This window comes from Aquarana catesbeiana, linkage group LG04 (assembly GCF_042186555.1).
Source record: "Aquarana catesbeiana isolate 2022-GZ linkage group LG04, ASM4218655v1, whole genome shotgun sequence".
In the NCBI taxonomy this organism is placed as follows: Eukaryota; Metazoa; Chordata; class Amphibia; order Anura; family Ranidae; genus Aquarana; species Aquarana catesbeiana.
In genome coordinates this window covers 604,736,154-604,755,183 of record NC_133327.1, presented here as the reverse complement: position 1 = coordinate 604,755,183, position 19,030 = coordinate 604,736,154, and the positions used below count along the sequence as shown (strand labels likewise).

The window sequence follows — 19,030 nt, the reverse complement described above, 5'->3', positions numbered from 1 at the left end:
ACTTTTCCAGCATGAGGCCAGCCTTACATATATTTCAGTAATTCCTCTGCAGTTCATTGGATATAACCCTGAACTGGAACTAGATGTGCAGCTGTCTCTTTTGCTTCCGCTGTCCTGAAAGTATAATCTCTTGTAGGCAGCAGTGGAGTTTTTTTCTGTTTGTCTTTTGGTTGGGTGACCACTTGGAAACATTATTGTGTGTTTTTTTAAGCAAAGCTTGCTCTGGGTTTCTTCAAACCTCCCTATTAAAGATGTCCTTATCCCCCTGAGGAAGATTTGAACTATTATAATCAAAACACGTTGGGGTCCTTTCCTCGCAAATACAAGTTGGAAAATTTCTATGAATAATTGTTTTCTGCCAGTAGAATGTTGTTGAGGTTGTGCATACCAGAGCTCATGTTTTTAATTCAACTATGCTGAAATATTAACTAATATTTTTGTATTAATACAAATCTTTTTTCTATATACCTGTGTATTAGTTTGACCTCCTTTTTGCTGCCTTAAAGCCCTTGGGAGCACCTTTTTGTTTTGTTTTGTTAAAGAACTAGGGCGAGCAGCACCCCCTTTACTCATGTGGGTCGGTAATGTTCATGTTGATAGTCTTTGTAGAAACTGTCTCAAATATCTACAAAGGAAAGCCCTGCCAGTTTGATTTTCTCCAGTAGGACACTTACACATTTTGGCTTATCTGAAAGATACCCTCAACTCTACTGATCATTTGACTAAAGAAAACAAAGCCAAAGTGAACGAAGTGAATAAAAGAGGGTTCAATATAAGTGTGAGGTATAGAGATTTGAAATCAGTTGACTGAGTCTTGCTACAAAGCTTGGGAGCATTTGGAAAGCAAAAAATTCTACCCCGGGTCAGTATCAACTTCCTGAACTGAAATATTGACTCCAAGATAACACAATTGTGTGAGGCCTTATACACAGTGGGTTTTTAGCCCTGATGCATGAGGTCCTGGCATTTTGATGAACGTTGAAGGCATAGGTGTACTGCCTAGCACCATTGCCAAGTTCTTGTAAAATTCTATGAGAAGTTGAAAGCCCCTGCAGCTGGCTAGTGCACTAAGTGTTGCTAATGTTTAGGGCTGTATGTGCCCCAGGACAAATCCTAGGACACATAAACTGTGTTCTGAGCATTCATCCCTGGGAGAATATTACCCCAAACCTTAGTAACACTCCATTCTCGTTAGTATCCGCCATTCTCTGTCCAGCTACAGCGGCTTTCAGCATCTTATAGAGTTTTACAGGCTGCCAATAGTGGGGCTGGACAGTGCACCTGTGCCTTCTGCCCACACCAAAATGCTGAGACCTCTTGCACTATAGCTAAACACATAGTATGTATGAGTCCTAAATCCTGGTTGCTGTGCAGGTCTTGGCTGTATTTACAAATGTCTGACACAGACCAGGCCCTGCTGCAGTCTTTCACCTTGTGACTTACTTCTAAGGTTCAAATGTACAATCTGATCACTGAGAGGGTGGAGATGGAGGAAATGCTTCCTCCTGCTTTCAGCAGGCCCATGACTTTATCTCAAATGTAAACTCCCTTGTCCAGAAATACAAACTGAAGCAATAATTTATAGCTGTACAATGTGACAGATCCACACTGACATATTTCTACCCTTGATTACAATTTTGTGTATATTATTTTATTTTAATTTCAGCTAATTTTTTTTTTTTTTACAGATTCCCTGTTTACATTTTATTTTATGTTTTCGATCATAATGCCATCTTGCATGGTCCAACGAACATGGACAGGGATTGCAATACAAACTGGTGCAAATTAATGCCAGCTGGGAAGAGTCGGCCTATTGGAATTTGTGGAGCAACCATATTTGGTGGGAGACGAATTTTGATCCGCCTAGTGCCTTGTTGGCCTTTTCCTGTGAGACTTTCTCTAAGAATAAGAGGGGAAGGGCAGGCAGAAAAAATAGGCATACAATTCTACACCCATAGGCTACCTACTTTTCACCTGAGTAAAGCATTGAAACTCAAACCCCAAACCCTCCATATCATCTGAAAAAAAACAGCCCCATCATTGCTTTTTTTCCTCTTAAGGCCATCCCTGCCTTGTCCAAGCAAGGGATGGCAAAGCTTTAATTAAAACACTTACAAGTGATCATGAACTACTTGGTATCAAACATGTACCACTGGCTGGAGGTGGCCCGATATGTGCTTGAGCTACTAGCCTGCCCTGCAGCACATGCTATATCAGAGAAGGCCTTCAGTACAGTATGGACTAAAACAAATCAGACATGGATTACAGGCGACTACCACCCACACCCACTGCGGTGTTACTGCAACATTTTTTGGGTGTAAATGGGGATACAGGAGGGAGTTACAGTGCACCTGGGGTGAGGTTGTGCTGTGTTCGGTTGCACAGTGTTTTAAAATTTTGTTTACAGAGTGCAGTACGATGCTGAAAAAATCTAACATGCAAAAAAGATATTGAATAGACTGTCAGCAACAACTGCTTGATGTGCTTTAATCATCTCAAGCCAAAATTCTAATACAAAAAAAAAACAAAGGGAAAATATAGCTAAGGTGTTGACAATCGAAGAACTTGCTATCAATCAATTTTTGCAGACAGAAATTAGTCCTTAAAAAGATTTTTGGGTATCATGAGCAGTGCACCGAGGCAGTGCACATTGGAAAACATACCTCAGAACTGCAATTTAAAATACTAAATACACTTGTTAGCTAATAGCCACCTCCCTACAACCGTATTGTAAAAAAATGGCAGAGAGGTGGATGTCTATTTCTAGAGTGCCGTTTATAAACATAAGCATCATAATGTTCACAGTAGCTAACGATCATTGATCAGTGCGGCCACGTGACTGTGCTGGCCAATATGAATCTTTTGTTTTTTCAGGATACTGTCCGGGAAGTAAGAAGGTTTAGAAGGGATTCTCATTGGGCATGCAGCCCTGCTGCCTAATTACTGCTAGCTGCTGTAAACATTATGATGCAACACAGCTCCTGGGGCTGTGTAATGAAGTTTTCAAATGTCTGGACCATTACACAAGCTGGTGTAGGTGGCAAGAAATGGCATTTACAGCAGCTAAGTGCAGCACGGACCGGGGAGTGGGGAGTGCTTTTTATAAACAAAAGCATCATAATGATCACAGCAGCTAGCGATCATTAGTCAGTGCGTCCCACGTGACCATGCTGACCAATGAAAATCTCTTTTTTCTCTGGGATGCTGTGAGAGAAGTAAGACGACTCAGAAGAGATTCTCATTAGTCATGTTGCCATGTTGACTAACGACTCCTGGTCACTGCATACATTATGATGCTACACAGCTCCTGGGGCTGTGTAGTGAAGTTTTCAATAGTCTAACCCATTATACAAGCTGTCATGAGTGGCAGAAGATGGCATTTACAACAGCTAAGTGCAGAGGGGACCACGTGAGTGGGGAGGGCGTTGGGGGTTAGTTTACCTTTTCATTTTTTAAGATGTACCAAAGGAAAAATAAAAGTGAAAACCCTTAAGTGTTTGTTAAGGCACAAGTATAAGTCAATGACAGCCCCTCTATGATACTCAGGCATAGCTCACTGTATATGTGTTTCTAAAAACGAGGCTTGTAAATACCTATTTAGAGCTATCTTGAAGCCAATCATGTGACTCACAGCCACATTTCAGCTCCAATACATTGCTTCTGCAGGAGTGGCCGAGATCTCCCTCTGATGTCAGCCAGGGAGATCACGTGGCCGCTTAGGTCCTCCTGAAGGAGCCTTGTCTCGGAGCTGTAAAGCGGCCACGAGTCACATGACCAACCTGAAGATAGCGCTAAATAGGTATTTATAAGCCTCGTTTTTAGACAACACATATGTTCTATGCCTGAGCAATGACCATTTAAAAGTTTGGGATTTGTACTAATAGTGGTGGGGGGCAGGGGGGCGGAGACGGTGACACACAACAAGGAGCTGACAGGCAGAGTTGAGGGGGGAGAGAGGAGAGCTGAGAGCAGGCTGCTGATGACGCAGGGACGTACTCTGACCATGGTGGTCAGGGCTCAGCAGCCCTGGTTATCGTGGTCCGTACAGAGAGAGGATACAGAAAGTGGCAGGTTCAAGCAGGTTTTTTTACAGTTTAGAGGGGGGCAGATTACACAGCACAAGCACTGAATGTTAAATCAGCTTTAAAGGACCAGGGTATCTTTTTTGGGGGGTAAACGCCCAGTCCCCACCACCCCACACTCCCCCTCAATTCTCCATGATACATAGCAATTTCTGACCCACGGGACATTTATTAAGGGTTTACATCTACTTTAACCGACCTTCTAGTGCTTACAAGCTCTATACTAATCTTTCCCTATGCACTTTATCAGCAGTGTTCCTTATGCTTTCCCTATCACAGCTAAAGCACATTGCAATATAGCTGCTGAGAACTCAGCCTGTTGATGAGGGGGTTGACTTATTCAAAAGTCCCCTTATTGCTCCTTCCAAGCCAGGTGATCTTAGTTCACAGGGCAGGTAGTACATTATAGTTACTATTGTGAATTTATGCATTCATTTGCCAGGTCCACAAAGTGTACACACAAGATTTGCCACAAATTTATGGTAGTGGAGAATCCGAACCCCATGCATATAAGCAAAGTAACTCGGGTCTGCCATTAGTCGAAACCACATTCCAAGCGTCATGTTTGTCCAAGTGACCTCTTTGATAATGGATGATCATTTTATATAAAGTTTGGTTACTGTGGCAACTTACATTAATGGAGCCCAAAAAGACCAATTTTCTATGTTTTTTGTATTGTTATGAATAGACATACAATTCTGAAGGCAATTTAGTTGAATAGTTGATTGTGGAAAACTGTATTTTCAGACTGTTCTGTCCATTACCTTACTCAGAAGATTTTTTTATTGGTGATAAATTCATTTGTTTGAACAATGGAAAACAATGTCAGTCTTTAAAGCACATTTGTACAAAAATAATATATAAAAGAAATAGACAAATGCAAAAGGTACCATCAAGACCAGTTAGATAAAGTAAAAAAAAAAAAAATACATTGCTTGTTACATTTATTTACAAGTGCACTAGCAAGATGGTAATGAAGTGCCATCAACAACCATTGTGCTATTTACTGTAGGTAACTCAGTTCACTTTTTCATGGAGCTTTATTAGTATTTTAATAATGCAGATTTTTCTTATAGAAGATTTACAGTATATTTGCAGTTTTAATTATCTTCATGATTGACTTAATTTACTAAGTTCAAAGTACCTGTTACTGCATTTGCCATTAACAATAATTTTTCTCAGCCATGTGACTGTTATAGTCAATTCTCACTGGCTTGCATTGCTGAAAATATTGATTCTTATGGCAAATAATGATTACTGTAGTTTAGTGAATTGCACCTTTTATCTGTGTCTTTAGTCTTAAGATTGAGTCAGGTTATCAGGTCTATCAGTGGCTGCCCTGTAAACTGATTCACATCGGACAGCTCTGATGGGTTAAAGATTAAACATATATGCACTAAGTACGGTATATGTAATATGGATGAAAACTGTGCTAAGTACAAACAAATTCAAAACATTTGCAATATACCATGTGACACATAACATAGCATAAAAGTAAATCAAACTCAAGGCTTGACCACCCACTACAGATAGGTCAATTAGTGCATATGTTGTGATAATCTATAAATTCTTTGATGTGATAGACCGTCATGGGCAATACCGCTGTAACCTCAGTAGCTGATAGCTCCACACATTGTATAGAGATAAACAGAAAGTCTCACATAGCGTAGCTCTGTAATGTGTAGTTTATTGGATACAAAGTCATAACACTCACATATCCTCCACATATAAGAGCGCTCTCCACATATTAAATCCGTGGGTGTACACCTTAAGGTTTCCAGTCGATTCCAATACTTTTCCTACGCGTTTCATCATACCCGACGTCAGATGCGGAGCTATCGGCTATCAAGGTTACAGCAGTATTGCCCATGATGGTCTATCACCATCAAGGATTTAGAGATTGTCATAACATATGCACTAATTGACCTATCTGTAGTGGGTGGTTAAGTCCGTTCAGGAAGCCTCGAGTTTGTTCACTAGGTGGAGGCTTTGGACACAGCACTTTCTCCTTTTTTTCTTTTCATTGGAAACTGTCACTATAATTTTTTATCATGGACTGATTTCGGGATACATTGGACTTTATTTTTATGTAATGTGATTTTCACCATTATACTATTCACACCACTGCTGATAGGTGTTTGATATTAAAATTTTTAGCGCAACATTTTTTATTTTACATATATGCACTAAGAGTGGTTTAACACTTTTGTGTTGTGGTAATACACACGTTACTGTATGTTTTTTTACTACAACGAACAGTAACACACCTTTCACACATTATTGTGTTGCAGAGCCAATAATTTAAATGGCACCATAATGACTAAAGTAACACATCTGCATTCCAAGCATGTTGGTTACACACTACTGTGCGTTTTGGTGTGCCGCACTTTGAAAATTAACAGTGCAGGTGCTTTTTTTGGTCACTCTAGTATAAATAAATGGGCTTAATTAATGTGTGACATAACACCTTAATGTTAATGGAATGCACCAGATTGCATGGAGGTGTGCCCTAACTGGCTCAAAACTTAACTAGCTCTAACCCCTAATTGGATGACATTTAGCTTTCTAAAGCAATATGTATCATATTGGAATGACAAATGGTGATAAGAGAAGTCCAGAAAAGACACAGGTGGTGTTCCTAGTTTTGATTGGTAAGTGTGTGCACCTTTCACCAGAATCCTGACTCACCGGAAAAAAGTAATTTTCAATCCTCAAATCACTTTAACCACTGCCATCTGCAATGTGAACTGAATCAGAGCTGCATACAATCTCCAAAGCTACCCGGATATATGAGAAGAAAAACTCCACGTAGTACAGTTCCGTTTTACCATTTATTGCAATCCTCCAATCATTAAAAATGACACCTTCCAACACTGCATAAAAGCTGGTCCAATGTCTCAGTATCAGCTTTATCACCAGTCTTACTGTAGAGCCAGAAGTAATCACAGATAGTCTCAGTGAACTAGACAGCCTCCGTTCGTTCCTTCCGGTTGTCTTTCTCAGGCTGTGGAACGCTAACGTCACTTGCGGTCGCCGTAAGGTCACGCCCTGACGCGTTTCGTCATTACAACTTTGTCTGAGGGCGTGGCCTTACGGCGCCTCGGAATTTATCTCAAAACTTCTGAGCTGAATTAACTCTCTCAATGCCAAAAAATGCTCTATTATTAGGTACACACTAGCACCAATCTCTTAGTACTTTATTGATAGCGGCCGACACTAAACATTAGACCATTACAATCTCTGTTTACAGCTCATGTAAGCCTATTTATCATGCACTGTACAAATATCGCAGGTACCATGTAAAAAACACAAAAATATTCTCAAAATTAGTTACTTTTTAATACACTATTCATTTTAAAAGTTTATTATTAAAACTAAAAGGGAACTCATTTATTATACAGTGCAAATAAAGTAAAGTCCTCCACTGTCACTACATAGAGATATATATAAATTGTACTCAAATGTACAGTTATAAAAGTAACTGCATAACATCAAACATACAGCAACATAATAGAAAAATGTAATTAAAAAATTTAAAATTTAAATGTGCTCACTCACAAATATCAAAAGTCTGTCCAACCATAGAAATCAATAGTTGTTAATAAAGCAATTGATATCTAGCTCCATGTTTAACCCTTTCGTGGCAAGGGTGTCTGTCAAAAAGATCCAGTGATTTTCTCGCTTAGCGCTCTCTCACCAGATTTGAGCATCTCTATGTTGGTTTTACATGGTCTATACCCCAAAATTTTAGATCTGAAGGGTCTTGATTGTGATACAGTTTAAAGTGAAGTGACACATTATGGTCTTTAAAACCCAGTTTAATATTATGGACATGTTCTGCTATTCTAATCCTCAACAACCTCTTGGTTCTGCCTATATACACATCAACCCACATGGGCACTCCAAAGCATAGACCACATGTGAGGTGTTGCACGTGATGAATTCTTTAATAGAGAATTCCTTCTTGTTAGAGGTTGATGGGAACTTGAATTAACTCTCTCAATGCCAAAAAATGCTCTATTATTAGGTACACACTAGCACCAATCTCTTAGTACTTTATTGATAGCGGCCGACACTAAACATTAGACCATTACAATCTCTGTTTACAGCTCATGTAAGCCTATTTATCATGCACTGTACAAATATCGCAGGTACCATGTAAAAAACACAAAAATATTCTCAAAATTAGTTACTTTTTAATACACTATTCATTTTAAAAGTTTATTATTAAAACTAAAAGGGAACTCATTTATTATACAGTGCAAATAAAGTAAAGTCCTCCACTGTCACTACATAGAGATATATATAAATTGTACTCAAATGTACAGTTATAAAAGTAACTGCATAACATCAAACATACAGCAACATAATAGAAAAATGTAATTAAAAAATTTGAAATTTAAATGTGCTCACTCACAAATATCAAAAGTCTGTCCAACCATAGAAATCAATAGTTGTTAATAAAGCAATTGATATCTAGCTCCATGTTTAACCCTTTCGTGGCAAGGGTGTCTGTCAAAAAGATCCAGTGATTTTCTCGCTTAGCGCTCTCTCACCAGATTTGAGCATCTCTATGTTGGTTTTACATGGTCTATACCCCAAAATTTTAGATCTGAAGGGTCTTGATTGTGATACAGTTTAAAGTGAAGTGACACATTATGGTCTTTAAAACCCAGTTTAATATTATGGACATGTTCTGCTATTCTAATCCTCAACAACCTCTTGGTTCTGCCTATATACACATCAACCCACATGGGCACTCCAAAGCATAGACCACATGTGAGGTGTTGCACGTGATGAATTCTTTAATAGAGAATTCCTTCTTGTTAGAGGTTGATGGGAACTTGTCCAAACTCCTCATGAGCCTAGACACTTCTTTACACGACTTACATTTTCTACACACTAAGAAGCCATCTCTGTCCCAAATTGATGGTAATCTAGTTGGGGGGAGTCTAACACTTTTTTAAACTACTAAATCTCCAAAATTTGGAGCTTAGGCATAGGTGGAAGCTCAGTTTTGATTGTTTTATTCAGACATAAATATGCCAATGGATCCTAAAGATAGTCTCCACTTCTTTGTACTGTGAATAAAAGGCTGATATAAAACCCCATTCATGGCTTTTATAACTCGTCTCAGGTACCTTATCCCTTAGACATTTTTCCCGGGGAATAACCCTTATCGCCTCTAAAACTGTATCTAAGTGTTGAACATTGTAGCTTTTTTCTAAAAAATCTACTTTTTAATACTAGAGATTGAGCATCATAATTCTCAATGGTGGAGCAATTCCTTTTTACCCGCATCATTTGGCATTTAGGAAAATTTCTCAGCCACAGAGGGTGATGACCACTGTGTATGGTTAAACAGCTATTACGACCCTAGTCTCCAAACTGTCATTATATCTATAGATATTGACATCTAAGAAATTAATCTGTTCCACTGCTCCACTTGCTGATCAATTTTATGTTATTCACATTACTGTTTAAATGCTGTAAAAATGCTTTCAAGGAAGATTCTTGAAAGCGTTTTTACAGCATGAAGAGCAGAAAGTCATAATAACTAATGATAGGAGCGCTGCTTTGGTAAATACCTGGTACTGGTTAAGTACTTCTGGACCCATTTACCCTTTGAATGTTTTAATAGTTTTTAGTATTAAGCGGCTGCTGATAAATACATTAAATTTTGGATTTTATATATTTTTGTTTTAATCATTTTTTTTATGTTGTGGAGATTTGGAGCACCATAGCGCTGAGATAGAGGAAGTGGGTATATTTTTCTCTTTTGTATTCAATATGTATTATAACTAGGGATGAGCTGAACACCCCCCGATTCGGGTTGCACCAGAACTTGCGAACAGACAAAAAATTTGTGCGAACATGCGAACACCATTAAAGTCTATGTGACACGAACATGACAAATCAAAAGTGATCATTTTTAAGGCTTATATGCAAGTTATTGCCATAAAAAGTGTTTGGAGCGTCCTTATCATGGAGAATGCCTATAAAGTGCTATATAGGTGCTATTACACGCCAGCTAGATTGGCCCGCTTTATACCAACTTATTTTCCTCTCTGTTTTCGGGTATGTTCGCAGGCAGGTTTCATGGCACATATTTGGTGGTCATGCCCGAGGGCACGCAGGTTATGGGTCAGGGTCTATGGTTTAATTCGGAATTTATTTCATGTTAATCTTAAAAGGGACACCTTTGAAGCTCTTCTAGCCAAACCTATTGCCGAATTGTTACGACCGGAAAGGCAACTGGCACAACATATTTTTACTGCAACTAAGCTGACAATCGCTAAGGCCTGGAAAACCCCTATGCTTGGTTTTGAGGCAGTTAAGAATCATATGAATGATGTCATGGTGAATGAGAAATTAACAGCTATTTTGTTAGACACGCATGACAAGTTTCTTAGAGTTTGGTGACCATGGATTATGTATACTCAACCTTCCCGGTTCGACAGTACTCTCCTTTCGATTTAAGGCTCCTCTGGCACGCACCCCGTTGACTCGCTCTCTCTCTTCCTCTCTTTTCTTACTCCCCTTCTCCTTCTCAGACTCTTTCTTCTCATATTGGTTGCTTCCTTCCAGTTCATAATGCTTAATGTACTGATTGCATATGTCTGTCAGGCAGATAGGGATAGTCCTAATGGGATTGGTTATGCTTGATAACTTTGTATTTTCAATATTTCCTTTTGTTTCCCTCCTGAATGAGTTTATTTTTTTTGAAGTTACATCCACATGGACAGGGAGACTTTTGATCAATATTCATATATGGCTATGCTGGGTTCTATATGAGGACACTTTAGCTTACAGACACCTTATGCTCCCCGGGACGCCTTAGGCTGCTCATCCCATGGAGCATTGAGGCTAGCTCCAGCATATCCCTAGTGTTTATGTCCCTTGCTTCGCACTTCCTATATGTACTTTATTTTATTTTTTTCTATTTGATCCTTGCTTATTGCATTATGTAACCATATATATATATATTGTTCTGATAAGTTGGCTGACATGCTAATAAAATTTTTATGAAAGAAAAAGGGTTTTTTTGGACCCGGGTACTGCCCCAGGGCACATGTATCAATGCAAAAAAAAGTTTTTAAAACGGACGTTTTTTAACCACTTCAGCCCCGGAAGGATTTACCCTCTTCCTGACCAGAGCACTTTTTACAATTTGGCACTGCGTCACTTTAACTGCTAATTGCGCGGTCATGCAATGCTGTACCCAAATGAAATTTGCGTCCTTTTCTTCTCACAAATAGAGCTTTCTTTTGATGGTATTTAATCACCTCTGCCGTTTTTATTTTTTGCGCTATACACGGAAAAAGACCGAAAATTTTGAAAAAAAATGATATTTTCTACTTTTTGTTCTAAAAAAAATCCAATAAACTCAATTTTAGTCATACATTTAGGCCAAAATGTATTCGGCCACATGTCTTTGGTAAAAAAAATGTCAATAAGTATATATTTATTGGTTTGCGCAAAAGTTATAGCGCCTACAAGCTAGGGTACATTTTCTGGAATTTACACAGCCTTTAATTTATGACTGCCTATGTCGTTTCTTGAGGTGCTAAAATGGCAGGGCAGTACAAAACCCCCACAAATGACCCCATTTTGGAAAGTAGACACCCCAAGGAAATTACTGAGAGGCATGTTGAGCCCATTGAATATTCATTTTTTTTGTCCCAAGTGATTGAATAATGACAAAAAAAATTACAAAAAGTTGTCACTAAATTATATATTGCTCACACAGGCCATGGGCATATGTGGAATTGCACCCCAAAATACATTTAGCTGCTTCTCCTGAGTATGGGGATACCACATGTGTGGGACTTTTTGGGAGCCTAGCCGCGTACGGGGCCCCGAAAACCAATCACTGCCTTCAGGATTTCTAAGGGCGTACATTTTTGATTTTACTCCTCACTACCTATCACAGTTTTGAAGGCCATAAAATGCCCAGATGGCACAAAACCCCCCCAAATGACCCCATTTTGGAAAGTAGACACCCCAAGCTATTTGCTGAGAGGCATGTTGAGTCCATGGAATATTTTATATTTTGACACAAGTTGCGGGAAAGTGACAATTTTTTTTTTTTATTTTGCACAAAGTTGTCACTAAATGATATATTGCTCACACAGGCCATGGGCATATGTGGAATTGCACCCCAAAATACATTTAGCTGCTTCTCCTGAGTATGGGGATACCACATGTGTGGGACTTTTTAGGAGCCCAGCCGCGTACGGGGCCCCGAAAACCAATCACCGCCTTCAGGCCACGCACGCTACGTCACTTCCTGGTAGAGGCAGCTGGAACGCAGGTGGAACGCAGCGAGCCTTTGCTGATTCCACAAACCTTTCCTTAGCGTTTTTTGCCGTTTAGCCGATACACTCTGCATTGATTGCCCATCAAACCATAGTGGCACTATGTGCAATTTGTGAGCTACGCTTAGGCTATCCAGGATTTTTTAATATATACAGAATATTTTTATATTTTATTTTATATATTTTATTTTAAAAACTGCTATTGCTTTGGATCAAGTTGTTGTGTCTTAAATAAAACTCAGCGTTTTTACTACACTATGGGAGCCTATATCTCTTCTTTCCCTCTGTGAGGAGCCAACCATAGAGATAATACCTGCAGGAAGGTGAATTACCCCAGACCCTTGGATGAGTTCGGTGGAGCAACCTTGGTGGACCTAAAGATAAGCGCAGTGCCCCTGTGGGGGCGAGGGGATCTGGTGAGTGGGGATACTTGAGGGGGAGCACGAAGTCACAAGTGGAATTGTCTGAACACCTACAGTCACGGAATTTTTTGAATTTTTTGAACATTCACAGTCACTGTGTTTACGTCAATGGTTATGAATGGAGATTCATTTTACCTGATGAACTATTAGCTACACGCATCAAGATTTGTTGGAATAATTGCACTTACTAATTTGGGATTTTAACCCCGTGGGGGGTTCTACATTTAATTATGGACCACTACTAAGCTTTTATGTACAATTATATGTTTGTTTATATTATTATTTTTCTGCACATATGTTCAATGTACATATATATTTCCTTTTTTATAATTAAGGGTATAGGTCCTATTTTGGTATATACCAGAACTAATATATAGCACGGGCACTTTGGAGCTAGTTATTCAGTATATATTTGGAGATTTGCACATTAAAACATATTTACCAATAGAAGACACTCACTAATTTTAAGATGAGTCATGTTTCTGGCAGGATCACTTTGTTAAGTGAATAGTAGCCTGCTTACCAGTCACGTATTCATAGGTCACTAAGTACTAATATTATAAATTAATTTTCTTTTTCTCACACTTGGCACCCTTACCCAAACTAGGAAGCGCCACCACCCCTTGTTTTATTCATACAATCTGTGGTTATAGACCCCTGTGGGGGACTATATTAGGGGAGGCAGCATACCGACACAGATCCGTAAGCGCGATCATTTATTTCCTTTATTCTCTTGTAAAAGCAGTCTAGAGGCTAATTAGCCGCTAGGATTGCTTTTACATGAAAGCCGACCGCTGGCTGAAAAGAATGATATCAAGATGATACCTAAACCTGCAAGCATCATTCTGGTATAACCACTCAAAGTCGTGAATGGCGTACCTGAAGACAAAAAAATGGTTAACAATAAAGCACAGTAAACGGTAAAGTATAAAAAATTGCATACCTGAAAAACAAACATGATAAAACATAATAACAATAAAACATTGCAGAATAGAATACAGTAAAAAAGAGCAGAACAATAGAGAGAATAGAGAGAGAGAGAGAACAATAAAACGACAACTATTATTTTTTATTTTATATTTTTGTTTGTGGTTTTTTTTTTTTTTACACTTTTTTTGTAACTGTAACTTTTATAACTGTAACCGGTTCCAGGTTCGGGTCTCTCAAAATGCGATGGCATCTTGGGAGACCCTGTGAAAGTGTGCCTAGTCTGTGCAATGCTGTACCCTACGCTAATACTCAACTAGTGAATGGTAGCGTTTAAAACATTCACCAATGCAAAGACCAGGATTGTCAGGACAGGAGGGACAATAATAGCGGGTGTCACGCCTATATCCGCGCTTGCTGCAGACACGACATCTTTTTTGGGGGGGTTCATTGGGTAGGGGTACTCGGGAGGACATAAAAATGCCTCTCATGCAGCCGACTGCATTTGGTTGGGGATGTGAATGGGGGAAGTACGGGCGCTGCAGAAGTTGTGGGTTCCCAATTAGGATTGGCGAATGCAGCAGGAAGGGCATTATGGGCACGACGGGCCTTTGTTTGTCTTTTTGGTGGAAGCGGGACACTACTTGTGCTTGCCACCTCACCAGCTTGAACTGCACTTATGGGACTCGCCACGTCACCAAGTGTTACTGCAGTGCTGGTTTGACTACGACCGGGATGTACTAGGCCGCTGGCGCTTGCCAGTTCATCAAAACGCTACCAAAAAAACTGTTAGCGATCGCAGGGATCAGGCCTGACTCTGCGAACGCTGCAGTTATGCGTTTAGTGTTTTGTAAGTGGCAGTGATCGATCGATACTGCACTTGGGTGGGCTGGGCTGGGCCGGGCGGAGGGGCAAAGCGCAGGTGCTAGCAGGTATCTGGGCTGATCCCGCTAACACTGCGTTTTTGGGAACCCTAAACTGCTGGGGACGCTAGTATAGATCTGATCGGATCAGATATTGATCCGTTCAGATACTATACCACTAAGGGAGGCGTACGGTGCGTGCGTGGGTGTTAGCGGTACTGGCGCTAATCTGACGCTGCCTGGGGCTGGTGCTTGCCAGTTCACCAAAACGCTACCAAAAAAACTGTTAGCGATCGCAGGGATCAGGCCTGACTCTGCGAACGCTGCAGTTATGCGTTTAGTGTTTTGTAAGTGACAGTGATCGATCGATACTGCACTTGGGTGGGCTGGGCCAGGCGGAGGGGCAAAACGCAGGTGCTAGCAGGTATCTGGGCTGATCCCACTAACACTGCGTTTTTGGGAACCCTAAACTGCTGGGGACGCTAGTATAGATCTGATCGGATCAGATATTGATGCGTTCAGATACTATACCACTAAGGGAGGCGTATGCTGCGTGCGTGGGTGTTAGCGGTACTGGCGCTAATCTGACGCTGCCTGGGGCGACGCATATCACCGCCGGGCGATCAGGGGGCTAAACCTTTATTCGGTAATAAACGGCGGGTGTCCTGACACTATAAAAAATAAACGAACTAACCAGCGTCACCCGCAACGGTTATACGGTGATCAGTGGTGAAAGGGTTAACTAGGGGGCAACAAGGGGTTAAAACATTTATTAGGTAGTATATGGGGGTCCCTGTCGCTATAAAACGCTGACGGCGAACCTAAATATTTACTTCCCTAACTAGCGGCACCAGCGACACTAATACAGCGATCAGAAAAATTATCGCTTAGTGACACTGGCGACGGGGGGTGATCAAGGGGTTAAAACTTTATTAGGGGGGGTTAGGGGGGTATCCTAGACCTAAAGGGGGCTAACCCTAACTGTCCTAACACTGTAACTGTCACAAACTGACACCAATACAGTAATCAGAAAAAAAAAAAAAAAAAAAAACCTGCTTGGTGTCAGTTTGTGACGGGGGGGGTGATTGGGGGGGATCACGGGGCGATCGGGGGGGGATCGGGGTGTTTTGTGTGCCTGGCATGTTCTACTGTGTGTGTGTGTGTTGTGCACTCACATTACAGTCTTCTCTCCTCGGCGCCGGAACGGAAAATACCGAGCCGAGGAGAGATGACATCATTTCCTCTGCCTCTGTGTACAATACAGAGGCAGGGAAATGATCCCATTGGCTGGGAGCGATCGCGAGGGGGGGCCACGAATGGATAGCCTCCCCCTCACCACCGATCGCCGGGGAGGATTTGCCGAGCGCCGCAGGCACCGGGGGGGTCCGATCGGACCCCCCACCCGCGGGCAGGCAAGGATGTACCTGTAAGTCCTTTTGCCTGCCCGTGCCGCTCTGAGGACGTACATCGTCGTGCGGCGGTCGGCAACTGGTTAAGGAGCAGTGATTTTAAGAATGCTTAAAGTGAAACAATTAAAATGAAATATTCCTTTAAATATCGTGCCACGGGGGTCCCCTTAGTCTGCCTGTAAAGTAACACATTTTTCCCATGTTTAGAAAAGTACTACATCAAAATGACATTTCTAAAGGAAAAAATGTCATTCAAAATTGCTCACGGCTATAATGTATTGCCAGATCCAGGCAATATACATAAAAAATCATTTAAAAAAACAGCGTGGTTCCCCCCCCCCCAGTCTTCAGGTCTGGTATGGATATTAAGGTGAACTCCACGCCAATTTTTTTTTTTTAATGGCGTGGGGGTCCCCCCCCAAAATCCATACCAGGCCTGGTATGGATGGGGGAAACCCATGCGTTTTTTTCATAATTCTGTTATAGGGCTCCCCTATACACGATAATGGTGGTCTCTGCAGTGGGTTCGCCGCAAGATCACCGTTATCGGCGGCGGGAAAGGTGGCACCCCCCCTCCCGCCGCTCTCCCGCGCCCTCCGCTGCTTACCGGAGCCGTCAGTAGCGGCGAAGGCGATCGGGTCCTTTCCGTTCCTCAGTATGTGAGGCTAAGATGGCGCCCACCCGTCTCCATACCATAGGACGGCCGGAGCGACGTCATTACGCCAGCTCCGCCCACTTCTCTTAAAGGGACTTTTTTTGTGTCTTTTTTTAACGACTTTTTTTTTGCATTAAAGTGTAAATATGAGATCTGAGGACTTTTTGACCCCAGATCTCATATTTAAGAGGACCTGTCATGCTTTTTTGTGGGGAATGCATGGAGTGTGCTGTGAGTATAGGGGGTGTGGGGAATGCATGGAGTGGACTGTGAGTATAGGAGGTGTGGGGAATGCACGGAGTGTGCTGTGAGTATAGGGGGTGTGGGGAATGCAGTACAGGTTTTGAAACACGTGTCCGGATCTCTGCCCGCCTGAGACCCGTGCACATTATTCAGACCAGCCGGTGGCTCCCTGTGCAGCGTGCCTTGCCTAAACTGTGCCACCACGGCTGTGTCCCGAGTTCGGGTTCGCAATAGTATCTGCTCCTGCTGCTGTTGTCTCCCTATCTACCCCTTGCACTGTCAATGTCAGCGGCGCGTGCCGCACCTCCGTCTGCTCAGTGTACTGCAGGCGGGACACAGAGGCAGAGGCGGGTTGCTCTCCTCTGGCTGGCTGAAGAAGGGACATGGAGGTTGAAGGCAGAGCTCCTGCGTTCCCTGCTGCTTTTGTGAAAAGTGTGTGGAGATTGCGGTGTCAGACTAGCTTGTAAAGTAAGTTTTTGTGATCTTAGTATGTCAGGATTTCAAAGGGTTCTTCGCACCCCCCCCATACACCATACATACATACAGTCCTCACCACTCCCCCCCCCCCATACACCATCCAATACGCATACATACAGTCCTCACTCCCCCCCCATACAATACGCATACATACTTAGGCTCATGTATCATGCACAGCTTAACTATTCTCAGCCAATGCCTTACAGGAGGACTCCCCTGTCCCCCCATACTACACCAGGAGACCTCCCCCCACCCCCCAAAATGACACTGGGATGCTTCCCACCAAACATTATGCACTATATTGTACATTACACACACCTGCATTATATACACTATACTGTACATTACACACGCCTGCACTATATTGTACATTACACACTACATATACACTATATTGTACATTACACACGCCTGCACTATATTGCACATTACACACACCTGCACTATATACACTATATTGCACATTACACACACCTGCACTATATGCAATTGGCTAAACCCACTGTTCGCTGCTGTGTGTGCCACATTACTACTTGCCTAGGGCACACAGAGGTGTCCCAGGTATTTTACAATCTCATAGTGTATGCTACAAAAAAAAATGCCAAGCTCCGCTGAAGTGTTCGGGTTTGGCTCAAAGAAAAGGTGGCAACCCTATGTATAAGGAATGCATGGAGTGTGCTGTGAATATAGAGGGTGTGAGGAATGCATGGAGTGTCTTTATTTTAGATCATTTTCTGCTGTTTTAAAAAAATTAAGTGATTTTTTTGGGTGGGGGTGGCCTTGCCTAGGGCACAGCATAGTCTAGCACTGGCTCTGTTTGGGTACTGTAAATCAGGCACTCCTGATCTGGGGGAGGGGCAGTCTAATGATTTCAGTGCCAGTGCCTAAGGCAAATCAGAGTGCCAAGATCACAGGACAGGATTCCTCTTGCAGCAGATCAGACTGCCAGCTGCTGACATAAATCAAATAACAGGACTACAGAGTGGAGTCTCCCTCCCCCGCCCCAGGCTCAGCAATAAGCAGCAGCTCCCTTATAAAAAGAACAGCCATCAACCATCTTAATTCCTCCTCGGACCACAGCCTGCCTGCATAACAGGAATCCCCCCTTCTTCCCCCTTCTCCTGTCAGATGACGAGCACTGCAGACTCACTCAGCTTTCTGCCTACAGCAGCTCTGCTCCCTCCCCAGCGGTCTACCAAGGAAACAGCCAGCAGCTCAGCAGTCATCATACCTTCATTGCTTCTGGGCTCTCACTCTCTCTGCTCCACCCCTCTTCTTTCTCGCGCCAGATGCAGAGGCACCATGTGACACAGAGGCTTTTAAAAGGTAGCACCTCTGCACAGCATTCTGAATCAATCCGCCCCCCCCTGGACTAACTAAACATGAGCGGCTCATGCGGCTGTATCCCTCCTCTTCAAAAAGAGTCCCCAGCCAAGTAGCAGACAGGATTCACAGCAGGTACAATATTATTTTAAAAAAATAGTGTGAATTTTATGCCAATACCTCAGTGGAATTTTTGGGGGTGCTATGAGGGTGCTTGAAAATTTTTTGGGGGGGCTCCAGCACACCCAAGCACCCACCTGGCACCGCCCCTGCCTCACAGTTACCCTTGTTGGGTGCAGGAACGGTCCCTT

General features: G+C 42.0%; 2 long non-coding RNA genes across 3 annotated transcripts in view; both read left to right on the top strand.

The window, feature by feature from the left end:
• The window catches only part of LOC141140762 (uncharacterized), a 68,377-nt gene extending 62,476 nt beyond the window's left edge, over window positions 1-5,901 (top strand). The window contains exon 3 of the long non-coding RNA XR_012243995.1: window positions 1,689-5,901. This is a non-coding gene — a long non-coding RNA (uncharacterized lncRNA). The remainder of the gene's footprint in view (window positions 1-1,688) is intronic.
• Window positions 5,902-18,460: 12,559 nt separating this feature from the next.
• LOC141140763 (uncharacterized) overlaps window positions 18,461-19,030 on the top strand; it is a 133,223-nt gene continuing 132,653 nt past the window's right edge. For both annotated transcript variants that reach the window (XR_012243996.1, XR_012243997.1), the window contains exon 1: window positions 18,461-18,854. This is a non-coding gene — a long non-coding RNA (uncharacterized lncRNA). The remainder of the gene's footprint in view (window positions 18,855-19,030) is intronic.